At 40.7% G+C, this 9,782-nt stretch overlaps 1 non-coding gene across 1 annotated transcript; it reads right to left on the bottom strand.

Annotated features, from left to right (window-relative positions):
* Window positions 1–7,970: 7,970 nt before the first annotated feature.
* Window positions 7,971–8,077, bottom strand: LOC112767805 (small nucleolar RNA R71). The gene has a single exon (XR_003185246.1). It is a non-coding gene; the product is annotated as a small nucleolar RNA R71 (small nucleolar RNA).
* Window positions 8,078–9,782: the final 1,705 nt, after the last annotated feature.

Genomic DNA, 9,782 nt, shown 5'->3' on the forward strand with positions numbered 1-9,782 from the left:
TGGTTTTGGAACTAAGATTGAAACTTTTGATCAAATGATACAATTCAAAAAGGAAAGTGAGTCCTAAGATTTTGTTAACTTGTGATTTTGGTTTGTAAATTTTAACTTATCAAAAGGGATTTAAATTGAAAGATTTTGATTTAAGGGTTTCAATGAATTTAGGAAAATCATACCTTAAAATGTTTGATTTACAAATAAACGATTTTTTACTCTTTTGACAAAGTTTTAACAATGGGCTCATTTAGATTGAAATTTTTTTAAAGGTTTTGACAAATGTTACAAAATTGGTATTTGGTTTAAGGAAAATTTTCGGATTCTTAATGTCGATTATCAGAGTGACGCAGCAGAAGTTGTACGCTAAGTTGTCGACGTGTGAGTTCTGGAAAGAGGAAGTGAAGTTCTTAGGTCACGTGGTGAGCAAAGGGGGAATAGCTGTAGATCCTTCAAAGGTGGAAACGGTGATGGAATGGGAAAGACCGACAACGGTGACGGAAGTCAGAAGCCTCTTGGGTTTAGCCGGATATTACCGGAGATTCATTGAAGGATTTTCCTGGATTGCACTACCAATGACTAAGTTGACAAGAAAGGAAGTGCCATTTGTGTGGACGTCGGAGTGTGAAGAGAGTTTCCAAACCTTGAAGCAGAAGTTAACGTCAGCACCTATTTTAATCTTATCGGAACCGCATGAACCGTTCGAAGTATGATGTGATGCTTCTCTGAAGGGTTTAGGTTACGTGTTGATGCAACACCGGAATGTGGTGGCTTACGCATCCGTTAGCTGAGACTGCGTGAGGTGAACTACCCAACTCTTGACTTGGAATTAGTGGCAATTGTGTTTGCACTGAAGATTTGGAAGTACCACTTGTTTGGAGTGAGGTTTAGCGTCTTTTTTTTTATCATAAGAGTCTTCAGTACATCTTTAATCAGAAAGAGCTTAATATGCATCAGAGAAGATGGATGGAGTTGCTTAAGGACTACGATTTTAAAATGAGTTATCACCTGGAAAGGCGAAGGTGGTCGCAGACGCATTGAGTCCGAGATCTTTAACAATTGCTTGGATGAGAATCAAGGAAGAGGAGCTAGTGGACAAGCTTGTGGATCTTAAGCTGGACATTGGTGAGGTTGCCGGAAGAACTTGTTTGAACCAGTTGCAGATTTCAGGCACGGTTAAGACGGAGATTCAGAGGGCTCAGCAAGATGAGCGGAAGCTTCAGAAATTGTTCCAACCAGTTGGTGATAAGAGGCGTGAGGATTTCACTAAGGATGATGAAGGATTGTGGAGATATAAGGGGAGAATTTGCATACAGATGTCGGGAGGTTGAGGCAAGAGTTGTTGTCGGTGGCTCACTACAGTGGATTTCCTATTCATCCCAGAAGTGCAAAGATGTAGTATGACTTAAAGAAGATGTTCTGGTGGCCTGAGATGAAAGGTGATGTAGCTACAGTGGTATCCAAGTGTTTGACGTGTCAGAAGGTGAAGATAGAGCATCAGAAGCTGTCACAAATGATACAGCCTCTTGAGATTCCTCAGCGGAAGTGGGAAGGAATCGCAATGGATTTTTTGACCGGGTTACCGAAGACTAGGTTGGGATTTGATGCAGTTTGGATGATCGTGGTTCGCTTAACCAAATCCGCTCATTTCTGTCTACCCGAGTGAACTGTTTTATGGAGGAGTTAGCGAGATTGTATATAAAGGAGATAGTAAGGTTGCATGGTGTGCCGTCGAGCATAGTATCAGACCGTGATCCCTGATTCACATCAAGGTTTTGGGGAGTTTTTCAAAGAGCTTTCGGTACGAAGCTATGTCTCAGTACTGCATATCATCCACAAACGGATGGACAGTCAGAACGGATTATTCAGACATTGGAAGATATGTTAAGAGCATGTATTTCTGAGGGTTACACCGACAACTGGAATTGGAAGAGCGATTATGACCAAGGAGTTGAATCCGAGGTGTATAGGACCATTCGATATTCTAAGGTGATTCAGGCCGGTGGCGTATCAAGTAGCCTTGCCACCCCCTCTGTCTAACTTGCATGACGTATTCCATGTGTCACAACTTCGTAAGTACACGTCGGATGCGGCTCATGTGTTAGAGCCTGAGTCGATCGAGTTGACAGAGGACTTGGTATTCTAAGTGACACCAGTAAGAATCGACGACACCTGTGTGAAGAAACTGCGAGAAAAGGAAGTTTCATTCGTTAAGGGTGCTTGGAGAAGAGCAGGAGTTGGAGAGCATACTTGGGAATCGGAGAACGAGGTGCGTTGGAAACTTGTTGGGTCGGTAATGCTAAAAGTAGAATGCTTCGTGGGGAATATATATATATATATATATATATATATATATATATATATTTTATCGCGTGATTCGGATTTTTCAGGGTAAAAATCTTTTTAGGAGGGGAGGATGTAAGAATCGAATTTTCACGGATAAAATCATTTAAATGCCCAAATTAATTCTGGAAAGTTAAGATGAGAATTTGGGGATTTAAATATGATTTTTGGACTCAGTGGGTCCTTCCGAGTTAGCAAATGTGTTTTCTGTGAAAAACCATAAAAAATCGTGAATCAGCTACCGAACCGGTTGAACCGGTTCAAGTCTGCCCGATGCTGCGCAATAAAAAGTGAAAGCAGTCGAAAACCATAGAAATATATTAGAAATGAAAAACCGGGCGTTAGTTTTAAAGGTTTGGCCCGAAGTTGGGCTAAACGGGCTAAAAACGCTAATGGGTTGGATCGGGCTCAAGTTAGGCCCAAGCCCCACCTTATATAAGTCCATTAAGTGGCAAACTCAACCACTTATAACACCTAATAGCAGCAGCAACGTGAGAGTGAAGAGAGGAGAGGTAAGGGTTTTAGTTACTATTCATCATCATCTTCACAAGCTAATATCTTGAGCTACGGTGCTCCGATCGCTGCACCGTTTGTGGCTACGCGTTCCTTGTGAAGAGCTCTTCAAAACCCACTCAAGAAAGTAATAAGGTAACTACGAAATTTTTTCATTTTCTCCCTTCAAAGTTCCAAAAATCTAGGGTTTTTGATTAGGTGAGTTTTTGTGATTTTGGATGTTTAGGTTCACTCTAATCCTTGCTTAGCTTTGGGTTTTGACATCCAAATCTGTTGGAAAAGGTAAGAGGCATTGAAACTCTTGTGAAATTTCAATTATAATGAACCCTAGGTTGATTTGTGATGATCTTTGAACATATAGCTTGTTTATGGTGAGTTTGGAGCTTGTTGACGCTTGTTGGAGGTTCTTGGTGGCATAGATTGTGCTTGAAAGCTTGTCTTGGCCTCAATTTGGGGTTTTGATGCATATTGGGGATTGGCCAAGGTTTGGTTTTGGTTTTCTCTATGTAGTATATAATATTCATGGACACTTAGGCTAGTGACCCATAGGATAGGTTTGAATTAATATGGTTGTTGATGATGTATGATGAATTAATATTTATATGTTGGTAAATAATGGATGTTCGGTATTAAATGATGAGGTATGACAATTTATGATGAATTGATGAGCGTTGGTTATGTTGGAGAAAGTGTGGCATGATAATGTATGATAATTGATGATATTGGAGATTTAAGTTGAAACTGATAATAATGATGGTTAGTAAGGGTATTATTATGTTTTGATAATGGGAATTGATGATTATATACAGTGGAGTGGTAGTTGAAGTATAGAAAATGGTAAAATCTGATATGGGATGGAATTAATGTGGTTTTGGTTTGTTTGAGTTATGAAGGTTGGTAAATTGAGATCCTTGTGAGTTTAGGTAAAAGTTGGTTTTTGGTGAACTTTGTTCGATCATAACTTTTGCCTCAGTTTTCAAAATTGATTGGGAGTTATTTGAAATTAAAGCTTATTGAAAACCCTTTAATTTGATATAAAGTTTGTAAAATTTGAAATTTTGTAGAGGAAGTTATGATCATTCAAAGTTGGTGTTGAAAATATGAAATTATGCAAAGTTGCAGAATTTCAGGATTTCTGATATGTGCGCACGCACAACCCTGCAAAAATCTTATTCTGTGCGGACACACAGACTAGTGTGTACGCACAGGCAGGAAAAGCCTATTTGCTTGCAGCGCTAGCACAGCTCGTGCGTGTGCACATTAATAAAGAATTGCGACCTGTGCGGACGCACAGCCCTGTTTGCACGCACAAGTCGGGAAGGGTCGTCTGTTGGGGGCACTCGCACAGCTTGTGCAAGTGAACAGGCTTGTGAATTTTAGTACCTGTGTGTATGCATATCCCTTTGCGTATGCACACCTTCAAAATTTTCTTGGGCGTACGCACGCACACGCCTGTGCAGACGCACACGCCATGTTTCATAAATTTAAACTTTTATTTCAACTATTTCACCTTCCCCACGAGGTTGTAGGCTTCCATAACACCATTTTAGGACTCTTGGGCATATTTTTGGATACTTGAAAAGTGGGAAAGGATTTAAGGGTTTTAGACGATATTATTATGAAAAATTAGAGAAATGGAGGCTTAGGTTTCTGGTGTACTGAGGATGGGTTGGCAGAGTGAGAAGAGGTATGGAAATATGAATTGATAGTGGTTGAGATGAGTCGGGGACTCTAACTGAAATGATGAATTCATGAGATATTGAAAATGTTTTCTGAAAACCACTGAAGTATTGACTTATATTGAGATTATGAGACGCTATGTGCCCGGCAGGGGCCGAGGTTGGATCCCGCCTATCGTGGTAGCGGCGGCAGCGTAAGGGCGGTGGTTTGTCCCGCTGATGCCAGGGCATTTTGGCCAGTTTCACTGACCTTTTCTTTATGGTTTTAGGGTAGTTTCATGCACTTTCTTAGGAAATAAGCAAGTTTTGAGTAAATAATCACTTACATCTTGATTCAAGCAAACATTGTGAATTTTACATGATTTCATGAGAATTATGCATGAATTAAATGACAAAATTGAATGATGCATGTCTCATAACTTTGATTAGAGCTTTGATGCACTTTATTGCTTGATTTCAGGACAAAGGAAGCAAGGAAGAACCACGTTAGTAGCCACGTTAGTCTAGCTAACGTGACCACTAACGTGGAATGGAGGCTAGCTTGCAACGTTAATGAGAAAAGTGTTTGCCATTAACGCCTTCGTGAGCCATCATAGCCCACGTTAGTTGCCACGTTAACTATGTTAACGTGGAAGCTAACGTGGAAGAGAAGTAGAACTCCAACTTTAGTGGTAAAAGTAAGTGCCACTAACGTTCCAAAGTGGCAGCTGGCCACGTTAAGAGTCACGTTAACTCAGTTAACGTGAACTCTAACGTGGATGAGGAAAATAATGCCAACGTTAGTGACACTCACCTTTGTCACTAACGTTGGACTAAGCTCATATTTGCCACGTTAAGAGTCACGTTAACCTAGTTAACGTGGACTCTAACGTGGAGGGAGCAAGGAATCACTAATGTTAGTGACACTCACCTTTGTCACTAACGTTGGATTAAGCCACTATGAGCCACGTTAGTTGCCACGTTAATTACATTAACGTGGAAGCTAACGCAGAGAAGAGGGTTGATGAGCCAACGTTAGTGACACTCACCTTTGTCACTAACGTTGGAGATGGCTATCAATACCACGTTAAAAGTCACGTTAACCTAGTTAACGTGAACTCTAACGTGGGAAGTAGGGGCGTTTTGAAGCGTTAGTGACAAAGGTAAGTGTCACTAACGCTCTCGAAGATTTGGCAAGCCTACGTTAAAGGCCACGTTAACTATACTAACGTGAACTCTAACGTAGGGAGAAAGGGGTACTCTCAATGTTATTGGAAAAGGTAAACCCCAGTAAAGTTTGCAAAGGGCCAATAAGCAACGTTAGTGGTCACGTTAGTGCCACTAACGTTGAAGTTAACGTGGACCTTTTTTGGGTTAGGAATGTTAGTGAAAAAGGTGATTGTCACTAACGTTCTCGACCCCACAGTTTCACTTAACGTTAACACCACTAACGCCCCAAGCTAAAGTCTATACCTACCGCACACTTTCTCTACAAGTAAAGCTGAGCCCACTAAAGAAGATAACTGCTTCAACTCAAGATCCAAAGGCCCATATCCAAGACTTGAAGAAGCAACTAGAAGATCAGAAGAATAGTATAAATAGGGAGAACTTTGAACTAGAAAGAGCTTTTGGGGCATTATTAGAATTACTCTCTGTATTTTTTACTTTCTCTACAACTTCTAGTTTAACTTTTCAGAATGCATTCTCCATCTTTGTTTTCCATTCCCAGAGCTATGAACAACTAAACCTCTTTCATTGGGTTAGGGAGCTCTGTTGTAATTTGATGGATCAATAATAGTTTTCATTATTCTTCTTCTTTCTTTTCTCTTGATTTTACTAGAAAGCTTTCAATCTTCATCCAATTGAGTAGTTATCTTGGTAAAGAAGCTATTCATACTTGGATCTCTTCAGAACCTTGGAAGAGGAATGAAGAGATCATGATAGAAATGCTTTCTCATGTTGGACCAAATTGGGGTTTGGATGGATATAGTGACATATAATCCTACCAACACTTTGATTTGGAAATACATGTGGTATAATCAGTGACCATACCTCATCTCTTCTCATGAGCAATTGGACCAAGAAATTGGTTATTGATCAAGATTTGAGAGATTGAATTACCAAGGAATTGGAATTCAATCACTTAAGATTGCCAAGGAGATCAATGAATGCATTGATTGAGGAAGAGATGAAAATGAACTTGATCTGGAGGATGCAACATCTCCGAAGCCCAATGAACTCCCCATTTCTGATCTTACCCATTCTCTTTAATTTCTGCCAATTACTTCTATGATCATCTTCCCCATTCCCATTTAAGATTCTGCAATTTATTTCCCGTCATCTATTTTCAGCTCTTCATTTCCAGCATTTACATTTTCTGCTATTTACTTTCCCGCTATTTAATTTCTTGCAACTCTCAAACCAAATTCTGCTTAGCTCAACTAGAACATTCTTCCAATTAAAGTTGCTTGACCAATCAATCCCTGTGGGATTCGACCTCACTCTATTGTGAGTTTTTACTTGACGACAATTCGGTATACTTGCCGAGGGAGATTTGTTAAGAAACAAGTTTCTGTGCATCAAGTTTATGGCACCGTTGCCGGGGATTAATTTTGTATCAACAATGATTAAATTGGTAGATAACTAGATTGAGCATTTTCCTTTTGTTTGATTTAGTTTCATCTGAGTAATTTACTTTCAGTTTTAGTTATTTCTTTCCCTTTACCTTTCACCCATTAGTGGTGTTACCTACATTTTGTTTTAATATTTGGTTACTGACCCACTAACTGTTTGATATATTGCATCACTCACACTAACAGCATTTCTGCAGAAAATATTATCTGCATCTATCTTTCTTGCTTGTGCCTTATTGGGTGTATGACAGGTAGAAGAAGCAGGGCTTCAACTACCTTTGATTCTGAACCTGAGAGGACCTTCTTTAGATTAAGGAGGGAAGCAAGAGGGAAGAGAGTAGTTGGTGCTGAGGAAGAGGAGGAGTACTTTGAACCAGACATGGATGAGAATATGGAGAACCATCATGAAGAAGAGGCTCACAACCATGGCAGAGAAGGTCCAACGCATCAGGCTGGACAAGAGAGAAGAGTTCTGGGTTCTTACATCAACCCAAATCCAGAAAACTGTGGAAGTAGCATCCAAAGGCCAACCATACATGCCAACAACTTTGAACTAAAGCCACAGCTCATCACCCTTGTTCAGAACAATTGTTCATTCGGAGGAAGTGTCCAAGAAGACCCCAATCAACATCTAACCACCTTCCTGAGGATATGCGATACTGTAAAGTCTAATGGTGTTCACCCTAACACCTATAGACTACTTCTGTTTCCCTTCTCACTCAAGGACAAAGCATCTAAATGGCTGGAATCCTTTCCAAAGAAGAGTTTAGCAACCTGGGAAGACGTGGTGAACAAATTCTTGGCAAGATTCTATCCTCCTCAACGAATCAACAGGTTGAGAGCTAAGGTACAAACCTTCAGGCAGCAAGATGGTGAGACTCTATATGAAGCATGGGAGAGGTTTAAGGACCTGACAAGAAGATGCCCGCCAGATATGTTCAATGAATGGGTGCAGTTGCACATTTTCTATGAAGGCCTTTCGTATGAATCAAAGAAGGCAGTAGACCACTCATCCGGGGGATCTCTGAACAAGAAGAAGACCATTGAAGAAGCCATAGATGTCATTGAGACTGTAGTAGAGAATGACTACTTCTATGCTTCTAAAAGAGGCAACACTAGAGGAGTGATAGAGCTGAACAATGTGGATGCACTGCTAGCTCAAAACAAGCTTATTACCAAGCAGTTGGCTGACCTTACCAAAAAGATGGAGAGGAATCAAGTGGCAGCAATCACCACTTCAGTAGCAGCTCAAGAAGGAGTGAATGAAGAAGCAGAGGGTGATCAGGAACAAGCCAACTACATTGGAAATTCACCTAGGCAGCACCATGACCCATACTCCAAAACATATAATCCCGGTTGGAGGAACCACCCAAACTTTGGGTGGGGAAACCAACAGGATCAAGGCCAAGATCAGAGACGCCACAACCCCATTAGCAATGCAGCTCACCAACACTCCACACAGAGGTCATATCAACACCCACCTAACAACACTTCTCAACTTCCATACCAAAGTCAAAATGGCCCTTCTCATCCTTCCAATCTCAACTCTCCATCATCAGAAGAAAGACTCTCAAGGATTGAAACTCTACTTGAAGGCATATGCAAGGAGATCCAAGATAGTAAGATGTTCCGAGAGGAAGTGCGATCCAACATGCAAAATCAAGATGCTGCCATCAAGAAACTTGAGACACAAATTGGCTACCTATTTCAGCAAGCTCCTGGCCATGACCATTGCAGCAACATTGAGTTAAGGCCAAGGGAGGAGTGTCAAGCTATCACCCTCAGAAGTGGGAAGAAATTGAAGGAGACTTCCAAGCAACCACAAGAGAAAGATTCAATTGGAAGAAAGGAGGAACAAGATGAAGTTCAAGTCCCCACCTCCAACTCACATCAAAAGGAAGAAGAGCTGAAGCCATATGTTCCGAAAGTCCCATATCCTCAACAATTGAGGAAGAAGGGGGATGACAGCCAATTCTCCAAATTTTTAGAAATCTTCAAGAAACTGCAGATTAACATACCATTTACTGAAGTAATAGAGCAAATGCCGCTCTATGCTAAGTTCTTGAAGGAGTTGATGACCAAGAAGAGAAGTTGGAAGAACAACGATACTGTGATACTAACCGAGGAATGCAGTGCCATCATTCAGCATAAACTGTCCCAGAAATTGAAAGATCCTGGGAGCTTCCAGATTCCTTATATTATAGGAGAAATAATAGTGGAGAAGGCTCTATGTGATTTAGGAGCCAGCATAAATCTGATGTCTGTAGCTATGATGAGAAAAATGAAGATTGAAGAGGCCAAACCAACAAAAATGGCTTTACAACTGGCAGACCGATCATTCAAGTTTCCTTACGGCATAGTGGAAGACTTGCTAGTGAAGGTAGGAGACTTTATCTTTCCAGCAGACTTTGTAGTGTTAGACATGAAGGAAGGAGCTAAGGCTTCTATCATCTTGGGTAGACCATTCTTAGCTACTGCTGGAGCTGTCATCGATGTCCAAAAGGGCGAACTTACCCTTAGATTACACAATGAAACAATGATGATCAATGTGTTCAAGGCCATGAACTACCCACAGGAACCATTAGGAGAATGTATGAGGTTGGACTCACTGGAAGATGTAGTACAAGAGACTTTTGAAGAAGAA

Source organism: Arachis hypogaea, chromosome 17 (assembly GCF_003086295.3).
Source record: "Arachis hypogaea cultivar Tifrunner chromosome 17, arahy.Tifrunner.gnm2.J5K5, whole genome shotgun sequence".
Taxonomy (NCBI): Eukaryota; Viridiplantae; Streptophyta; class Magnoliopsida; order Fabales; family Fabaceae; genus Arachis; species Arachis hypogaea.